This window comes from Rattus norvegicus, chromosome 20 (assembly GCF_021556685.1).
Source record: "Rattus norvegicus strain SHRSP/BbbUtx chromosome 20, alternate assembly SHRSP_T2T, whole genome shotgun sequence".
NCBI lineage: Eukaryota > Metazoa > Chordata > Mammalia > Rodentia > Muridae > Rattus > Rattus norvegicus.
The window spans coordinates 21,014,763-21,035,071 of record NC_141553.1 but is presented as its reverse complement, the minus strand read 5'-3'; the positions used below and the strand labels follow the sequence as shown (position 1 = coordinate 21,035,071).

General features: G+C 44.0%; 2 long non-coding RNA genes across 5 annotated transcripts; one reads left to right on the top strand and one right to left on the bottom strand.

Moving 5' to 3' along the window:
* The first annotated feature begins 7,506 nt into the window (after window positions 1–7,506).
* Window positions 7,507–17,353, top strand: LOC102546554 (uncharacterized). Of its 4 annotated transcripts, none has more exons than XR_015645172.1 (4): window positions 7,507–7,793; window positions 7,978–8,104; window positions 8,850–8,905; window positions 9,447–9,680. It is a non-coding gene; the product is annotated as an uncharacterized LOC102546554 (long non-coding RNA). The 4 variants fall into 4 exon arrangements; XR_015645173.1 differs by having other exon boundaries at window positions 7,565–7,793; window positions 9,465–9,680; XR_015645174.1 differs by lacking the exon at window positions 9,447–9,680 and adding an exon at window positions 14,935–17,353 and having other exon boundaries at window positions 7,695–7,793.
* On the bottom strand, window positions 12,189–14,832 carry LOC102546480 (uncharacterized). Its single transcript, XR_015645171.1, has 2 exons — window positions 13,625–14,832; window positions 12,189–12,711 (listed from the first exon to the last, which is right to left on the bottom strand). It is a non-coding gene; the product is annotated as an uncharacterized LOC102546480 (long non-coding RNA).
* Window positions 17,354–20,309: the final 2,956 nt, after the last annotated feature.

The following is a 20,309-nucleotide window of genomic DNA, read 5'->3' as shown; positions in this document are numbered from 1 at the left end:
AAATGAACTCCAGTCTTCTGCAAGAGTAGCCAGTGTTCTTAACTTCTGAGCCATCTCTCCAACCCCTTTCTCTTAAAAAAAAATAAAAGTAATTATTTTAAAGGACCTGCATGTGTATGGGTGTGTACATAAGCATACGTTAACAAGGAGCCCAGAGGAACTATGGTTTCTGGATTTGGAGGTATCAATGGTTGTGAGCTGCCTACAGAGGAGTATCTAGATCCCTCATGTTTTGCAGAGCATCTCAAAAAGGCAAAGGTTAGGCTTGTTTCACCGGACTAGCTCAGGTGGTGATTTGAGTGAGAATGGTCCTCATAGGCTCCCACATTTGAATGCTTGGTTCCCAGTTGATGGGACTGTTTGGGAAGGATGAAGAGGTGTGGCCTCGTTGGAGGTATGTTACTAGGGGATGCTTTAAGATTTCCAAAGCCCGTGTCATTCCTAGACAGCTCTATCTCTCGGCTTCACAGTTGTCTCAGAATGTAAGCTCTCTGTAACAGCTCCAGTGTCATCCTTCTCTGTCTGTTGCCATAGGCCCCTCCATGATGATCATGGACTCACCCTCTTAAACTATAAGTCCAATAAACTCTTCCTTTAAGGTGCCTTGTTTAATGGGGTCTCAGCACAGCAGTAGAAAGAAAAGTAACTGAGGCAGTTACTTACGGAATATACTGGGACTGTTTACATAGGGACCTCCCCCTTGAGAGCTGACTACTGAACAAACAGACTTGTGGTTTATTTTTTAAAACTAAAAACCCTGGGGTTGGGGATTTAGCTCAGAGGTAGAGCGCTTGCCTAGGAAGCGCAAGGCCCTGGGTTCGGTCCCCAGCTCCGAAAAAAAGAACCAAAAAAAACAAAAAAAAAAAAAAAAAAAAACAACAACAACAAAAAAACAACTAAAAACCCTGAGATCTGTTCGACACCATAAGTTGCATGGGACCTTGAGGCAGCATGGTGATTCCATGTGTCAAGACTAGCCCAGCTCAATTGCACAGAAGCCCCATGGACTCTAAAGCACACGTTTGTATGAATCACGAGGTGGAATCATCTAGGGGCATATTATAAATGCAGGTTTCTGGGGTGGAGAGATGGCTCAAAGTTGGTAAAGTACTTGCTGTGTAAGCATAAAACCTGAGTTTGGTCCCCAGCATCCTAGCGTTTGAGAACCATTGGGCATGGTGACCCCTTGGGCATGGTGACCTCTGGGCATGGTGACTGACACTTGTAATTCCAGCACTGGGGACATGGATATAGATGGAAACTTGGAGCTTACAACAGCCTATTTGACCAGTGAGATACCGCATCTCAAAAAAAAAAAAAGTATGTATGCACACAGACACACGGGAACATACATGCACATATATGTATACACACATATATACAAATCAAATGCAGGCTCCTGGGCCTTGATTCCAGAGACTTAGATTAGCTAGGCTATGAGAAAAAGAAAAAGAGAGGGGGGAAAACGCCAAACAAACATAGAGGTCACTGCATGGACTCTAACATTTTAAACTAGTTTCTGGAGGTGGGTTTCCCTGTGGGCTAGCTCTCCTTGGGAGATAGGACCCTAGGAATCAAAAGATTGTCTCCAGGCCTTCACAGGCCTTTGCCTTTTTTGTTGTCTGAGCCCATTGATGAATCAAAAACTATGGCTCTCAGTGGCTGGCTAGGCCCCAGAGTTTGCCCGAGCCCAATTATTTATGGCTTTATTGATGTGCGAGTTATTGCTCTGTTAAGTACCGCAGGGTGTTTAATTGTGTGAAAGGGAAGTGGAAAAGCAGTTGTTGAAAGCTAGAGTTCCCGAGTCTGCGTACCTGATTTCTGACAATGTGTCACAAAACAGCTTGGAAAACACATCTGCACATAAAGGCCGGACCTCGTTCCAAAGTTTAATGAGCCTGCTGGATCCAGAACCTGCTTAGGCAGCCACCTCACCACTTTGTGGCCCCGGCACAAGCCGTGACACCCGTGTGTGTGTGTGTGTGTGTGTGTGTGTGTGTGTGTGTGTGTGTGTGTGTGTGTGTGTGTCTGTGTGTGTCTGTCTGTGTGTGTGTGTGTGTTTTCAAGGAAAGAGACGTTTCTTGGCACTCACATATTTTTTTTTTCATCGCTAATGATTGAACTGGAGCCTGTGACAGAGGCCAAAGCTAGAGGGAGAAAAATGGCGCCAGTAGAAACAGGGGCACCTGGCATGACCTGAGCTGCTCTGTGCACTCTCTGCTCCTCCTGATTGGCACTCAACTTCTCCGACTCCAAAGATCAGCCTTGTGTCTCCAGTAGCTGCTTTCAGAGGCCGCGCCACCAGTGGGTTGGTGGGCTATCCGCTTCCTTTGTGTGTGTGCACACGAATACAGGGTCAGAGGTCAGGCACAGGTATATCGTTCTTCAGGTACCCCTAGCCCCACATTTGTGAGATTAAATTTCCCCTCCCCCACTGGTCTGGAACTTGCCAAGTAGGCTGGGCTAGAAGCCACTCCTCTGGGCTTCATCAGTATTGACAATACAAATGCCTGTAACCACGACTATCTGCCATTTTCAGTGTAGGTTTGGAAACTTGAACTCTGGTGGGTCTTTATGCTTACAAGGCAAACACTGTACCCGCCCCCTCCACCCACCTCAGCCATGTTCCCAGTCCCTACGCATCCCTCACTGCCTCCTGTTCCCGCCAGCGTGCACGAATTCCCTAGCATGTTGTCAATGGGTTCAATGCGGCCTGAGGCCCAAGGGAAGTGGGAGCTTGTGTTAGAGGAGGCTGCTCAGTGCTGAATCTGAAGTCTGCCCGGACAAAGCAAAACAAAGTTTTGTTGCGTTTGACTGACTCTTCGTGCTACAGGTTTTCACTTTGTGCTTGGAGCCATCTAGGCATGCACACGCCAAAGATAAACGACCATACTCCGAGTGAGCTTAAGTTGACACAGGCTTTAGTCAAAATACCTGGACTGAGGACTCATGGGAAACCTCTCCAGAGATCCAGCATCCCACCCGCCTGGTTTCCAGCGAGCTCAGTACTCTCCCCTCAGATAGACCATCCCAGAACTCCCCGGATTCTTTATTCCTCTAACATAATCAGGCATCCCATTATAGCTTTATTTTGGGAGGGGAGATGCTATTACTTTCGGGTCCCCTATAAAATCAAGAACAAACGTTCTTGTCACAGAGATACGTCTGGATGTCTACCTAAATAAATTGTATCATGGGTTTAGATATAGCACAAGACTCTCAACTTAGAGTAAGAGAAAGCCAAAATCCTGCTGTGGACACTTCCGTTCTATGACCCTGAAAGCGCCCCTTAATTTCTCCGGACCCACTTCCTGATTTATTGATAGAACGAAATATTAGCCATCGTGACAGCTTGCTGTGGACAGTAGTGAGACAATGGCCAGAACAAAAACTGCAGCCCTATCTCAGGGCCATGACGAAAAATAAAACATTAATATTCATTTTCCCCAGACAATATACGTAACAGTTTTTAGAGAATTAATAAAAAAATAGAGACTGCTTTTGATATTTGGTGTACTCTGTTGGGGAACTTTCCCCATGCTAACTACCTCAGAGACTAGGCACTCACAAAGTGATGGACATTTTTTTAAATAAAATATTTTGTTTACCAGGAATACAATTTGTACTAGCATACACTTTCTAGGAAGTTTTAAAACCATACTTAAGAAACTGAGCTCAGATGCCCTGTGCAATTACGTATCCTTCTTTAAGTCCTATTCTATCCCAACCAGGCTCATTTTGGAGAGTTCCTTTTATTTTAAAATCTAAGTCTGTTCTCAAGAATGCCTAAGAAGTAAGTTCGCTGGAGTGAATTAAAACAAACGCAGCCTACGATACTGAGAAGAGTGTGTTTGGCCCGTATGGTTGGTGGTTGTGTAAGGAGAAGTGAGTTGAGGGGGCACCACGATTTGAGGACTTGGGAATTTGTACATCATGGTAGATGAGCATAGGGCGCCCTAGAATCAGAATGGTGACCTTTGAAGGTCAGCCCCCTCCACTTCTCAGCTTAAACCTGACCTGGAGAGGGGTCTGCTATGCTTCTGAGCTCTGATTTTGCTAAAGATTCAAAGTATCTGGGAGTGAATGCCACAGTTTAAGGGAGGCATTCAGCCACTCCGTGGGGGGAATAGTAAGTTACCAATTACAATTTGATTCTTGGATTCCTTGATTTAGAACAAGCTCATTGAGATGTAACGAAGGGAAAAGTTACGCAGAGGGGGAAAAATTCACTAATTACTTAAAAGTCTTCTTATTAACTTGCCTGCATTCTTCTGGGCAAGTAGAAATGCCTTATGATAAGGGAATTTGGAAAGTAAATGACTATGATTTTGTCTGCTTTGACACAATGATTTCAGCGGTAAATCCGTGAACTGGGTGATCATTGGTTGTAAAATAATATATTATACATTGTACATTTGTCGCGTGTGTGGGTGTGTGTTTGAGACCGTGTCTCCTGAATGCCAGGCTGCCCTTAAATCTTCATGTGTAGCCAAGGATAACCCTGAACTTCTGACCTCTTGAGTGCTAGGGTTAAAAGGATGCACCTCCATGTCTTGTTTATGCAATGGCGAGGCTTGAAGCCAGAGCCCCATGCATGGCAGGCGGAACTCACTGATGGAGTTGTATCCCTAGTCCCTAGTATATTCTGCATGGTATTGAGTGTGGCTGTACTGTAGGAAATGAGTATTGGGTGGAGATGTAAAATCCTCTGGCATCAGGCAGGCCTGAGTTTCTGGTTTTTGTACCACAGGCTAAGACATTCTTCTCTTTCCTTGTTCAAACCTCAGTTTTGTTTTCTGTGAACTGGACAGAGAAGAAGGGTATTTATGTTTGTACCTCTGCCTGGCAGGTAGTTAGGGGTTAGACATTCTGATCATCAGCCACTCCAAACCCCGGGGATTAGGCTTTTATTTCCCTGATGAGTGTCCGAAAGGTCCTGCTTGCCCACTCACTCCAGCTAGCTGCCATGCAGAGGCCATTGGCCACTCAATAGCTCCCTTTAAAAACTTTCCTTTTGGTTAACTCATAGTCTATAGACACTCCATCCTGAACAGAAGCCCGCAGGACCGACTTGGGATGCTCCGGATAATCAAGGCCTCTCGGGGCCTAAACAAGCATCGTTGGCTTTAGCTGGTTTTCCTATGCATTGCTAATGCACCTATGAGCTCCCTAGTCGTGGCGCTGGTGCATAGCCTTTGTAGGTCTCTGCATTGTTTTATGGTGTGTGAGCCAACATAAAATAGAGTTGCGGTTAAATGTGGAGCTGGAGAACACCTCCATGATAATTTTTAAGTTTAAAGCTCTATCCCTGCTCAAAAATAAGACAATGGACGTGAAAAAAACTGTGTAAACTGTAAAGTGCTTCCTCAATGTGACTCCTCATGGTATCTGCTTAGGGCTTTGTGTGTGTGTGTGTATATATTGTGTGTATATGTATGTATGTGGATATGTATATGTATGTATGTATGTGTGCACATGCGTGTATATATCTGTGTGTATGTGTATATGTGCATATGTGTGTATATATTGTGTGTATATGTATGTGGATATGTATATATCTGTGTGTATGTGTGTATATGTGCATATGTGTGAATATATATGTATGTGGATATGTATATGTATGTGTGCATGTATGCATGCACATGTGTGTACATATTTGTGTATGTGTGTATATGTGTATATGTATATGTATGTGTGTATGTATGCGTGCACATGTGTGTACATATTTGTGTATGTGTGTATATGTGGATATGTATATGTATGTGTGTATGTATGCGTGCACATGTGTGTACATATTTGTGTATGTGTATATATGTGTATGTATGTGTGTATGTGTATGTGTATGTGTGTATGTGTGTATATGTATATATGTGTGTATGTGTATATATCTGTATATATGTGTATGTATGTGTATATGTGTATGTTTGTATGTGTGTATATATGTATATGTATGTGTATGTACATGTATATATGTGTGTGTATGTGTGTATGTATGTGTGTTATGCATTTGTATGTGTATGTACGTCTGTATGTATGTGTGCACATATATGTACATATGTGTGTGTGCACACGTCTGTGCAGGCATGCCAGCAGTAAAGCTCAGCTATTTTCCTCTGTTGATCTCCACTTTATGTTTTGAGGCAGGGGCTCTCAGTGAATGCAGATAGACTGATTCAGGTAGACTGACTGGCCCGCAAACCCCAGGGATCCACCTGTCTCAGCTTCCTCAGTGCTGGGATTACAAGCACGTGCTACTGCACACAGCCTCCCCCCCCCCCCCAAATGTGGGTAGGTAGGGAATCGACTCAGCTCCTCATGCTTGAGTGACCTGGGGAGCCATTTCCCCAGTCACCTACGCTCCAAATTCTAGAGAAAAAGCAGTCAACAGTATAGTCTGCGTTATAGCCTAAATACCTTACTTAAAGATCTGTAAGTCCTGGGAAAAACGAAGTGGGATTGGTTTCAGGGACAGACTGGATCTACTCCAGCAGCACTGATCGCTTCCCAGGGATCAGTAACTGGCAAACCTAGTGTTGTTTGTTTTTCCACCCTTATATTGTTAATCCCGTGAAATAAGCACTTTCCTTTTCTCTTTTTAAAAATTTTATTAATTTACATTCCAACTGTTGCCCTCCTTTCTGGTCCCCCTCCATGACTTCTTTACCACCCTTTGCTTCTGAGAGGGTGCCCCCTACCCACCCACCCACTCCCACCTCACTCTGCTAGCATCTCCCCTCCCCCCACTCGCTGGGGCATCAAGCCTCCACAGGACCAAGTCCCTCCCCTCCCACTGATGCCATATAAGGCAGTCTTCTGCTACATACGTAGCAGGGGCCATGAACCAGCCATGTATGCTCTTCGGTTGGTGGCTTAAGTCTCTGCGATCCCTTTAGGGGTCCTAGTTATTTCGTTACTGCTGTTCTAAACAGAAGAACTGACTCAGAGAAATGATATAACTCCTTCAAGGTCTTGGACTCAAAGTTTGGTCTGTTTGGTTCCAAGTCCAAGCTTACATCATGTAGCTTCTTGAGAAAAAAAAATCTGAGTGATTTGCACCTTAAACAGAGCAGAGCAGGCCAACGGAGTCCTTTTGATGAAGTTCCTTTAATAAATTAGCAGCCATCATGCCGGACACAACAAAAGTATTGCGTTCAAGCTTCTCGGCAGCTACTGGCTACATTAAGATGCTTCACCAAAGGAGTCTCTTGGGAACAACCCATCTCATAGCCGGACTCTGATGGCAGACTATGGTGCCTGCTTCCCAACTGTCACCCTCTCCTTTGTTTCCTTAGAAGCTGCCATCAAAGCTTTGACGATCCTCATGGCCAGCTTGAATGAAGGGAAATGAACGCTTTTAAAATAGAATAAATGTACCCAAAGACCGATGGCAGTTGATGTGTCAATGCCCAGCACCCACTCTTGGGTAGGGTAATTCTGGGGCGCGTGTTCTGATTCCCAGAGTTCTCCGTTGGTAAGTATATCCAGGTACCCATGGTGACAGCCGCTTTGACAACGCATCCAGTAGAGGGCGCTTTCTGTGTCTCAACTCATTTTCTGACCCCACACCTAGAATTTCCTGTGCCTCTCAAACTAACCGCTTGTTCTCAAGCGGTTTCAGGGTCTGCTTCTAGGAGGACCCGAAGTACATCAGAACCCTTAGGGGTTCTTCTGTATTTTACGTCATCATAAGCCATTCTGAACCCTAAGAAAATGGGTCGCTATACTTAATGTCTTAGGAGTGAAAGCGTGGTTCAGTGATGCTTTAACTTCTGCGTCATCAGGAGTTCTCTGAGGTTGTTGAAAGTTAATCTCCTACTGTGTCCCAGGACCTTAGCAAGATGTGGAAGAGAATACATACCAAAGATTCTCCTGAGGAAAAGCTGTACTCTGCAGGGATTTACATAGTGAGGCTCACCGGGCTGTGAACATTTGGGACATGATGACGTGAACATTATATTATATTCTTTTCTCTTTCAGGCTTAGGCATTTATTGCTCTCCCTGAGAAGACTGGCTTTCCTCAGGTGAAGAACACGTGTGGATGGGCGAGTCTGAAAGCCATTTTTATCTCCTTGGAAGGCATTTTCATTCCGTCGTTCAACAAAGGTTTATTGTACTTTACCAGGCTTTGAGCTTTAGGCTAAGCACCGTGAAACATTCATAAACACACACACACACACACACACACACACACACACACACACACACACACACACACACGGATAAAAAGGCACAGTTCCATCCCAGGGTTAATGGATCTGGGAACAGCCATCGAAATACCCTTTTACAGGGTTCATTTGTGTGGTAATACATTTCATCCCGGAGAACAATCAGAAAATCAAATTGACTTTGGTATGTTTGCCTGATTTTAAAAATATGATCCCAAGGGGAAAATAGCATGTCCATGGAGACAAATGATTACCAATCTCAAAATAGTTTTACTGTATTTTTTTTTTTTTAAACCCAGCCACAAACATTCACTTTTGGATTCTTAACCTAATTTCCCAGAGCCACCCAGCACATCTTTATTTTTGCATGTTCTGCCTAAGTCTTTAAGGTCTCCGTTGGTTAATGTTTAATGCTCTCTATGGCCAGTGTTTGATGTTTACACTTTATTGGGTTAACCAAATTTGTAGAACAAATTAAATGTGTGCAGGTCTTTGGCAAGCCACATTTAGATATGTGTTGCTCGGAAACCGTTTCATTGTTCAATACTGCATGCCCCAAATAGTTTCAATTAACTGTTTTTTTTTCCCTTCCTGGCAATATCTGAAGCTATCTGCATTGCTTTTGGGAAATTATTACTTCGTAAATTTACAGATGTTACAGCCCCATCCCCCTCTGCTTCCAGAGAGCACGTCACAGCAGAAAATACCACATCTGGGTGAAATGGAGTGCCAGCAACAGGTAACCTATTAAGCTAGAGTGACCAAAGACCAGAAAAATATGTTAGGGGTGGGGCAGAGGAAAGGGGGGGTCTGTGGGAAGAGGGAGTGAGGAATGAGAGCTGGAATTTGTGTTACTACAAAAGATACATGCTGGAAGAAAATGCAGAGAAAAATAGCACCATTTAGGTAAAAAAAATATTAACGTAATTATCTGGAAAATGTATTAGATTTCAGTCTACTAGTTTAATTTTCTTTTTTAAATACAACAGTTTTAAATGTTTATCTGTGCATGAGCGTGTGTACCCACACACACACATGCGTGTTCACATACACGTGCAAGTGAGTGCACGGGGACACACACACACACACACACACACACACACACACACACACACACAAAGAAGTCAGGTGCCCACAGAGGCCAGAGGTAGCAGGTCTCCCTGGAGCTGGAGTTACAGCTGATTGGTCACACACCGATGTAGATGAACTTGAGTCCTTTTAACTTAACTGCCGAGCTATCTCTCTGGAAGCCAGTTTTTCCTTTTTGAATTTATTTAAAGGGTCATGTGCTTCCACAGCAATGGGCAGACCTGGGGAAGCCAATGTTTACATTCTATGTCCAGCAATGTCGGGCCTGCCCAGCATGAATTTGGCCAGACGCTCTTTCCAACTTCACTGAACACCATCTGCTAGACAAGTCAGCCATGATCTCTAGAGTGTCACACACTCCAAAATTCTGAGGACACACTCCAAAAAATTCTGCTCCCATTAAATAGTCATTTTTGTATATGAAAGAGATTTATTTTGTTTTTAATGCTGTGTATGTATGTGTGTGTATGTGTATGTATGTGTATGTATGTGTGTGTAGTTGTGTGCATGTGTTAGGGAAGAGACCTGTGCATCCAGAAGAGGGCACATCGGACCCTCAGAAGGAGTTACAGGCAGTTGGGAGGCTTCTGATGGGTGCTGAGAACCAAATTTGGATCTGCTGCAGGAGACCTATGCACTCTGAACTGTGGGACCCCGTCTCCAGTCTCTTAAAATTCTTCGGGAGTTGGGGCGAGGTCATGGCTTACAATTCTTTTTAAAAGAACAACTGAATTTAATATTCCTTCCGGCGTGTCTTGACTACAGCCATTAGCAATTCATCCTCCATTTTCCTAGCCCGTATTTTCTTACAGCCTCGCTGAGAGATGCCGAGGTTTTGACCCAGTGTGAGAAAATATTAAGATGGTTCTGAGATTTCATCACCAGACGAAAATAAGGAATCCCCAAACTGCAGGGTCCCAGATGGACTTTGGGGCTCAGGTTTCTAGGGGCGTCAGATTTCCCCTGGCTCCTAAAGTCTAGCAGAGAGAGGCCGGGTCTGGAGTAGTATCTGTTTTTCTGGCACCAGAACCATAGCTGAACACTAATGTGTTTAACAGTTGGACTTATTTTTAATCTACTGTATTAGGGAGCGCAAATTTAATCAAGAACAAAATGTTACCGATGGTGTTTTTGTTTCTGTGCATGCATACATTTCCCCGTGCTGTCTCGTGTTCTCTTGAGCTACAAGCTCTCTCTCCTGACATCTGACTTATTTCATAACATTAGATTTTTTTTTTTTCTTTCAGTGCCAATGTTTGTGGAGGGTGAAGGAGAGAAGTGAGGAGCTGGAACCCCCACCCCTGCCCCGCCCCCACACCCCCGCCATTAAAGAAATAATTGCAGAACAGATTTTAACAATTACTGTCCCTGCAGCGACTGTTGTTATGGACGGAGCTAATAAATGTCTTCAACCATTACCACTCTGAGATACACTCTCAGCTTATTTTCTGCCTTTGGAAGGCACGGCTGGGTTGAGGCATTCTTTTTAGCTCCCCCCCACCCCAGCCACCACCCCCCCTTAATCAAAGAAAGAGATCTTATCTCTCTGCCCAGCCTAGCTTACCCCTCCCTCTCCCCTCCTCCCTCAATGCCTATTTTACTGAAACCTGACTTGCAGGTCAGGGAACTGGTAACAGATTAATTTTACTCAAAGAGGAACACTAAGTATTTTTGGCCGGGACACATGAGAATCCTGTTATAATATTACCATTTCCCCCCCCTTCTAAATTAAATATTAGAAAAAATTAAGCCAAGTAGTGGCCCACGCTACAGTGGAAAGTATTTCTCTCGCAAACACGGGGAGATAAACGCTTGTGTGAGCGGAGGCACGATAAATATGCATTACGTTAAAAAAACCTAGATCATGCAGGTTTTTAGAGTTATAGCTAAAAGTGGTTTAGTGTTTCATGCCTAATAATAGATTACGCCTATCTTATTTCCAACCTTCATTTCTCCTCTCTTTGAAGTCCAGCCATATAAAAGTTGTTTGTTGAACCACACTAAAGTTAAAGCAAATATTACTTAGGGTGATTCATACTGGCAAGAATTTGCAACGAAGGCAGTGGTGTGTGTGTGTGTGTGTGTGTGTGTGTGTGTGTGTGTGTGTGTGTGTGTGTGTCTGTGTGTCTGTGTGTCTGTGTTGCCTGAGTCAAAGGAAATGAAATGTTTGTAATATTTTTCGGTTGATAAATTTATTAAAACATTCTCGAAGCTTGTAAGGGAAGCAAGGCTGACATCCACAGACTCTGCAAACAGATTACACCCGGCCCTGTGGGGGAGGCAGACCTTAAAGAGGGAAAAATTCTCTGGATTTCAGAAATTGCCACTAGGTCACAGTAATACTTAATTAACTGAATCCATTAACAGAGGGCTATAACCTAGTTGTTAAGACGAAGGGAGAAAAAAAAAAACAAGGAGAAAAAAAAAAACAAAAAGAAAGAACAAGTTTGGGGAGTAGTTAGATTCATTTAATCCTCTGTTCTTTGCTTACGGATTAGCCTTTCAGAATGAGCAACCTGATTTTTTTTTTTTTTAAAAAGGATCCATTTACCTTCCAGGCCTTTTCCTAGCAAAACATTTTGTAGGGTTGCAAACGAGATTAATTTGTTGCCAGTTGCGCCATACTGGCAGGGATTCTGAAAAAAGAATGTAAGTAATCTATCTTTGTTTGTAAGATATAATTAATCTGGCAGTTAAAATTCTTTGGAAACATTCTGATGACTTATGTGGAAAAGTAGAGCAAGGATTTCAAAGAAAAACTCAGAACTGTGTGCAGGGGAAGATAAAAGATATATGAAGTGTTTGTTCTAAGCGATACTATTCATTTACAGATCATAATGTAGCCCCACCCTGGCAATTATTCTGGAAAGCAAGACAAATCTTTGTCTAGAGCCTTCTGACGCGGTCTTGATTTGACAAACAAAATAAGCACATTACCGTTGTAGTCTAATAGACTGCAAGCTGCTTTATTCGAGTCAGCTGAATCCTGTTTTGCATAAAAAAGAACACTGTTTGCTATGGAGAACACATTTATGCTAATAGGACTTTGACAAAGTAAAATAAAATCGCATTAAGATGCTGTAAGGAGATAAGACAATGAAATCTCAGGGAGAGGGAGAGAGAGAGAGAGAGAGAGAGAGAGAGAGAGAGAGAGAGAGAGAGAGAGAGAGAGTTTTGGCACACACTAATTACAGTCACGTCCCTGCAGGAAAAGAATATATTTTTACACCAACTATCCATGTGTTTGAAAATGCAGAGAGCTTAAAGCACAATTGCTGGTTTCGGGCGGCGTTTCCTGGATGCGGCTGGCCCCCATGTCGCTAAGGTGGTGGTTGTTTTAAAGGAGTGTGGCTGATAAATCCCGCTTTCATTTTCAGCAGCAGAGGCAAGTTTCCTTCTGAATGCGAGCCTGCCACCATCCTGCTCGGTTTTAAGGGACTTTCCAATATAGGGCATCTGAAAACAAGGTTTTAGATTACATGGTAATTTAGGAATGCATGAAAAATGAAGCAGTTACCATAATAGGGTTCTGGGTAAACTTCATGGTTTTTAGAGCAAAACATAACAACATATGTTTTGTGATTTGTCTCAATGATATTTTTTTCTACACACACACACACACACACACACACACACACACACACACACGCGCACACACACAGTAATTTTGTTCGGGTACTATCAAAATATTTGGAGGCCTCATCTGTGCATAGCGTTTTTATAACCTTATTTTGAAAACTGATGTCTCTTCTCTTAGTTCAGTCATTAAAAGTCAGGCGATGATGGACGCCGGAATGCCTTGGGTTTTATGACTAATCAGTTCCTGGCAGCGGCCATATTTCTTCCCTAGTGAAACTTTAATATTCCTTTGGCCTTGTTTAAGCTTAAAAATTTTTTTCTGGGGGGCGGGGAGCAATTTTGCTACTCTGGTTACTTAGAAGTATCAACAACCAGATATCATACCAAACAGATTATCCAGCCCCCTGTGAACTAACACCCCACAAAATGAAGAGGCCAGAAAGGGGGGGGAGGGACCTAGTCTTCCTGGCTTCTAACAAATTATGATTGTCCTGTGACTATGCTAGATTCTTTTCGGTTCAAAAGGCGGGGCTATGGAGAGAACCTTGTCTCTGGTTGGCGAAGCTATTGAGGGGAAGTGAGCCTCTTTGGAATAGAACCGGCTGCTATTTAAATTGCTGCTTTGGAACCTGTCCGGGATGAAGCAGTTTTTATGAGAGGCCTGATTTTCAGCCTAGACTCTTTGATCTTCTTGAAGTTGCAACACCAGACACCAGGTGTCTCCACTTAGCTGAGCTAAAGGTCCCGGGAAAGAAGGTTATGTCTCCGGGAAAGGTTGATGAAGCCTTACCTTCCGTAGGGTTCCTTGCCTGAATCCTTAGCTTGCTGGAGACAAAGAACACAGTCCTTCCTGTTCTGGCTGTTTTGGTGAGACCTTGTGCGTCCACAGAGAAGGAACCTCAGTTTGATATGGAATCCATGAAGACTGGAGCCTCAGCAAACGCTGAGCCTGGCTGGCTGCCCTCCACATTGACTGTGAGTCGCCATCTTGGATGGCGAGAGGCCACCACCCAGAGAAGGAAAGCCTTTCTTGTTGGTGAAGGCCAACTCTGTGGGAACCTTTTCCTTCCCTTGAATCCCTCAGCGAAGAGCTGGCTTTTTCTCTACCGGTGGTTGATGTCCCAGTTCACGGTTGTAAGCTCCATGAACGCACACATATATTTCTCCCATTATTACTCATCCCCTCTCTACTCTGTGACAGGTAAACGGAAAGGAACGGCGCCAGCCTGTTCCTTTGTGTACGTCAAGAGCTTACGTTGAACTATGCCACCTCCATTTGATGTTGGGTGACAGCAGTTGCCAGTGGATCCCAAAACATGGCATTCCAAAGATGGCAATAAGTATTTTTTAAGATCATTTTTAGGGGGACAGGCTACACCCAGAGTAGAGGAGCTTTGGGGAAGGCCTGAAGACGAGAACTGCAGCTTTGCATGCTACAAGAAGGTTGTAGAGAATGCACTACAGAGATTTATCTTCTGACCTCAAGGGAAGGCTATAGCGCTCCACCTCCACTCAGTGAAGTAAATAAACAATTGAAACATTATTGCCTTTCACTACCCTCCAGAATGACTGTGTTTAAAAAAAAAAAAAATCCCTAAATGGGGAACTCATCCGTGACCATCTTGTGTCACTTTATATCGTCTTTTCTCAGATGTACTTGACCAAAGAATCATGAAAAACAAACAAATAAAATCCCTTCCAGCTATTTCACAAAGGATGTCGTCATTACACGATGGATTATTACAAAATAATAATTACAGGTATTTCTTGACCTATTGTGTCTTAGTCAGCGTTACCATTGGTTTGATGGAGCATCGTGACCAGAGCAACTTGGGAGAAAAAGGTTTCTTTGGTTTACCGTCCACATCATGGAAGGAAGTCAGGACATGGAAGGAAGTCAGGACAGGAACTCAAACAAGGCAGGGATCCAGAGGCAGGAGCTGACGCAGAGGCCATGGACAGGTGCTACTCACTGGCTCGCTCAGACTGGTTTCTTCTAGAACCCAAGACCACTAGCTCAGAGGTGGCCCCACCCACAATGACACAATGGGCTAGGCCCTCCCACACCCATCACTAATTGTTTTTTTTTTTTTTTTTTAGGCCTTATGGGCTTGCCGGCAGCCTGATCTTCCAAAGACATTTTCTCAATTGAGGTTCCTTCTTTCTCTTCCGACTTTAGTTTGTGCCAAGCTGACATAAAGCTAGCCAGCGTGTGTTGGTTTGCAAGCCCTTCCTTGTTTACATAATTAATCTAGAAATTATTCTGGATGTGACTGAGTATTTTGATGAACATAAGAGAAAAACTCTGTGAGTCATGGGCACCTAGAATTGTCCTTTTTTCCTGGGGGTTGGGCTTAGGGGAAGACTTGGAAGGTGAAAGGGACCAAACAAGCCAGAGCTCAGAGGCCACTGCTAGAGAAAGGACACAACTTCAGGACCATCCTGGTCTCATTATGGAGCACAGCTCTGTTTCCATCAGGTTCCCAGAGGCTATCACATCTCCAAGAGATAAGGGCTTTAGCCCCACCTCTAAGGACCGGGGAGAAAGGTTCATACTGGTTTACTGTTAGTTCCTTATTCTTAGTAATAAATGTTGAATGTATATTCATCTTGTTGAGTCACAAAAGCAACTTTCCCCGTTAGGTCACGTCATTCTGCAGGTTTTGTGGATAAGGAGATGGACCTGCACAGATAAAGAAATTTTGGAGGTCATCATGCTTAAAGTGACATTCTTGAGATCTCTCAGTGGGTAAGAACATTTGCTACTCTGGCAAAAGACCCAGGTTCAAATCCCAATGCTCACCTGGGGATTCATAACCACCTCTAACTCCAGTTTCAGGGAGATCAATGTCCCTTCTGGTTTCTGTGGGTACTGCATGGACATGGTATGGTTACATACAGGCAGATAAAACATTCATATGCATAAACACACAAACACAAACACATACACATACACACACAAACACACACATACACAAACACACACATACACACACAAACACACACGCAAACACACACATACACACACACACAGTGATGGTTAACAATTTGTCAACATGACAGGATCTAGAATCACAGTAAAAGCAGACTTTTGGGAGTCTTTTTGAAGGACTTTGGATGGAGATAATGGAATCAGGAAAACCCACCCTAGGTGTGGGCAGCATCATCCTGTGTGTCCAGGGCTGGAATGGAAGTCGAATGGAGCTGAGCACCAGTATCTATTTCTCTGCTTCCAGACTGCGGTTGCAATGTGACCATCCACTGGATGCTCCTGCCGATTTGCCTACCCCACCCTGGTGAACCGTGTCCTCAAAATATGAGCAAGATGAGCCCTTCCTTACGTAACTTTACGTCATCAGGAACTTTGTCACAGTAACAGGAAAACTAACAAGTCTGGTGGTTTCCCCTAGAGGAGGCTGCAGAGAAGCCAGCATATCCTAAATCAACATGCGAAGCCCTTGATTGCTGGTTCTTAATTTTAAGATAGCAAGAGCTGAATGTGATATCAACATGTGTGTGGCCACAGGGCCAAACACCCAGGAAGCATGCTGGTGTTTTTTTCTACTTGGGTAGACTTCCCTTCCTCCCTCCCTCTTTTTCTCCCTCCCTCTCTCCTTTCTTCCTTCCTTCTTTCCTTCCTTCCTTTCCTCTTTTATATCTTTCTTCCTTGTAAATAAAGTCATAATTGTTGACCCAAGATAAGAAGTTGCCAGAGCCAATCAGACTGGCCAAGTGTCTGTGGGAAAGAGGGCAGTGAGCTCACACACACAGCAAGGGGCCTGTTAGCAGAAGTACTGGCTCAGAGTTCAATGACTTAATGGGGTTTTTATTTTCTCCCTGATGACGGGCCAGAGTCATATGGATCTTGCGTGTCAGAGCAAACTGGAATGGAATCCACCTCAGCCTCTTCCACATCCCCTGGGTCACATTTCCTGAGAGCAGAGTCCTTAATGACTGGATAGTTCTCAGTGCAGCTTCTTGACATTCCTGGGCAGCATTCAGGTCCTGGCAGCCGCTCCTGGCAGTCGCAGTTCAAGTATTGTGGACAGAGATGGACAGTGAGATCTCCAGGACAGAAGCAGAAGAGGGTGTGGTTGTAATGTCCTGAAGGGGATTTCCTTGGCTCTCAACTTGTGCTTTACAAAAAGCTGTGGCTACACTCTTGTCCTGGCTGGTTTTGCATCAACTTGACACAAACCAGAGTCATCTGAAAGGAGTGAACCTCATTTAAGGAAGTGCCTCCATGAGATCTTGCTGTTGGGCAGTTTCTTAAGCTGTGATTGATGGGGGAGGGCCAAGCCCATGGTGGGTTGTGCCATCCCTCAGCCAGTGATCCTGTGTTATATAAGAAAGCAGACTGAGCAAGCCACAAGGAGCAATCCAGTGAGCAGCTCTCCTCCATGGCCTCTGCATCAGTTCCTGCCTCCAGGTTCCTGTCCTGTTTGAGTTCCTGTCCTGGCTTCCTTCAGCAATGGACTACAATGTGGAAGTGTGACCAAATAAACCTGTTCTTCCTAAATGTTGCTTTTGGTCATGGTGTTTCATCACAACCATAATAACCCTGACTAGAAAAAGTCTTCTGTTGGACAGGAAAGGGAGGAGAAGACAGACATTCACACACATCTCCTTGAAGCAGTCCCAGAAACACATCTTTCTCTCTGCTTCCATCATCCTGTTCTCCTCTGTCTTTGTAAGAGTGTGCTGAGGTCCAGGATTCCTTAAAACGTGTGAAGAATGGGGCTTGGCCTCCTTTTGGAAGGGAGGACCAAGCCTATTCTCTGGGATCCCTGTTGGGTGCTGGATTCATTCCTTTCCCCCTTTGTGTGGACACTTCTGTCTGGCCTTCAGGGAGCATTCACTCCTAGAAAATCAGCCTTGAGCATGTAGGAGAGACTGTGTTAGATTTTCTAGGGCTGTGGCATCAAGGTCATAAGAGAAACATCCTAGTGGGAGGTTGCAAAGGGTTAGACAAGTTGATGCTTTTGAAGACAGGGTGAAAAAATTCTGGGGGATTTTCTGGCCTCTGTTGGCTTACAGCTGGACAGCACGGTGGGTCTTAGCATTGATGACCATGTGGTCTTCTCCCTGCCTCTGATTCCAAGTGCCCTGCTGTTTTCTTACTTCTACTGGGGGAGTGTGTTTCTTTTCATCTCACATAGGAAAGGCAACTGCAGACCAGAGAAACAGATCTATCCAAGTCCAACTTGGTGAACCAGTGAGTTCCTAGGCATTATCCAGAGAAGTGGATAATGTGGGCAAGCTGCATGACCAGAAAGCCCACTCCAGCATGAGTGGTGACTTGTAGAAGATGCAGGATCAGAGTCTCTTGAACAATTGTTAGGCAGCTCTATTGAAGAGTCTCCAGCCACTGTTTCTTGGTTATGGAGCTGGGAGAGGGCCTTCATGGATTTGTAAGTTTCATGAGTCTCCCAGCTCCTTCTAGTAGAAAGTTTGCTAATATGATCTCTTTTCTAGAGCTGAAAAAAAGTGTAGCTCTTAATTCCTGATTTATTGATGGTTGTTACTGAAATTATTACATATTAAAGTCTCATATATTATTCCTTGTGAAAAGCTTATCTTGGAAGCTGACAGGAAAACTCACAGGAAATATGTCTGCTTTTTAGCAGAGAGACCAGCAGAACCAATAGTTTCCCTTCTTGCTAGGGCTTCTAGGATGCTCAGAGCCACATTTAATGCATAGGCATCCCTTGCTCCCGCCTTTGTCTGCTTGTAGGTGGCGTAACCCTTTGCAGTCCCATTAATCACTTGGTTAATTGTCCTCTCTGTGAAGTTGCTTTGACTACTCCATGGAAAGAGACGAGGGTTTAAAAAGGTTACATTTGAATGATTGGGATTAAATTAGGAAGTTTTCTAGGCAACCAAGATGGTGGTGACAAGGTCTGTTAGACCCAGGAACAAAAGAGGCTGAAGATGATGATGATTGGAAGCAGAGACTTCATGGGCAACTCTGAGTGGGGCCTAGTCACTCCATGATGGCAAGTCAGTCAGAGATGCCCAAATGGGCAGTTCATACATTATGCTTTACACTGGAAATATACAACCCACTGGGGACAGGGAGCAAGGATAAGGCTTGGAGCCTGGAGAGCTAAGGACCAGTATCACCTCTGCCTGTAAGTTCCCAGGTGACTTCTTGTAGGATCCAGAAAGCATTCAGCTGGTTAGTGTAGAATGTTGCTTCAAACATAACCCTGTATAAATCCACTGTCCTCCTTCTGTTCCTTCCACTCACCCCCTTGGTACAGTGCCTCAAGTCAATTTTGTTTTTCAAGGGAGCCTTCAAATGTCTGGGGGAAGCAGCGACATGTAAGCTCGGTTTTATATCTGTACGAAGTGTATCACTTTATTTTCATATACAACCACTGAGTTATATAAACCACTATTATTCTGTGTAGATTCAAAGTGGCTTATAGCTACGAATGCAATAAAATCAGATAAAATAAATATAAACTGAGTGAAACAGAGTAACACTGAAGGAACAGAGAATTGAGCCCGGAGGCTGGAGGAAGTGGAAAGGTATGCACCGTATTCTAAAGCACCAGAATCAGTCTACATAGAGGGCAAACTGTGTTTCTGCACACTCAGAGATTGCCTTGGAAACTACAGAAAAAGGGCGAATGAGAGAGTGAGGTAATCCTTTCATCTTAAATTAAATTTATCCATCACATAACAGAAACATCACGTATCGGATGAATACTCACAGTTGATCAATAAAGGCATTGACTGGTGATGGTAATTCCTTCAATGCAAAAGAATGTTCAAGAGAGACAGGAGGACCACGGAGGTGAGAATGTGCCAATGCAATGCAAAGTCCTCCATTTCTGATGCATGTAGATGAGATCTATTGATCCAAAAGGAAGTCTTAGCAGGTAGCAGAAGAAATTTGGGGGCTCTGAAGGTTGATGGCAGTGGCATTAGCACTTTGTGGTGGTTTAAATATAGTTGACCCAGGTAGTGGCACTATTTGGAAATACGGCCTTGTTGGAGTGGGTGTGGCCTTGTTAGAGTAGGTGTGGCCTTGTTGGAGGAAGTGCATCTCTGTGGGAGTGGGCAATGAGACCCTCCTCCTACCCATGTAGGAGCCAGTCTTCTCCTATTTGCTTTTGGAACAAGATGTAGAACTCTCAGCTCCTCCTGCACCATGCCTGCCTGGGTGCTGCCATACTCTGGCCTTGATGATAGTGGATGGAACCTCTGAACCTGTAAGCCAGCCCCAATTAAATGTTGCCCTCATAAGACTTGTGTTGGTTATGGTATCTGTTCACAGCAGTAAAACTCTAACTAAGACACAGTTCATTCATTTGATGCATATTTATGGAGCTATTTGTGTGTTAGTCATTAAGCTAGTCATAATGCTAAGTTTTCGCTGACAACTTGATTGGTATTCAAATCACCTAGAAGGCACACCTCTGGTTATATCTGTGAGGTTGTTTCCAAAGAAGTTGAACTGAGAAGGG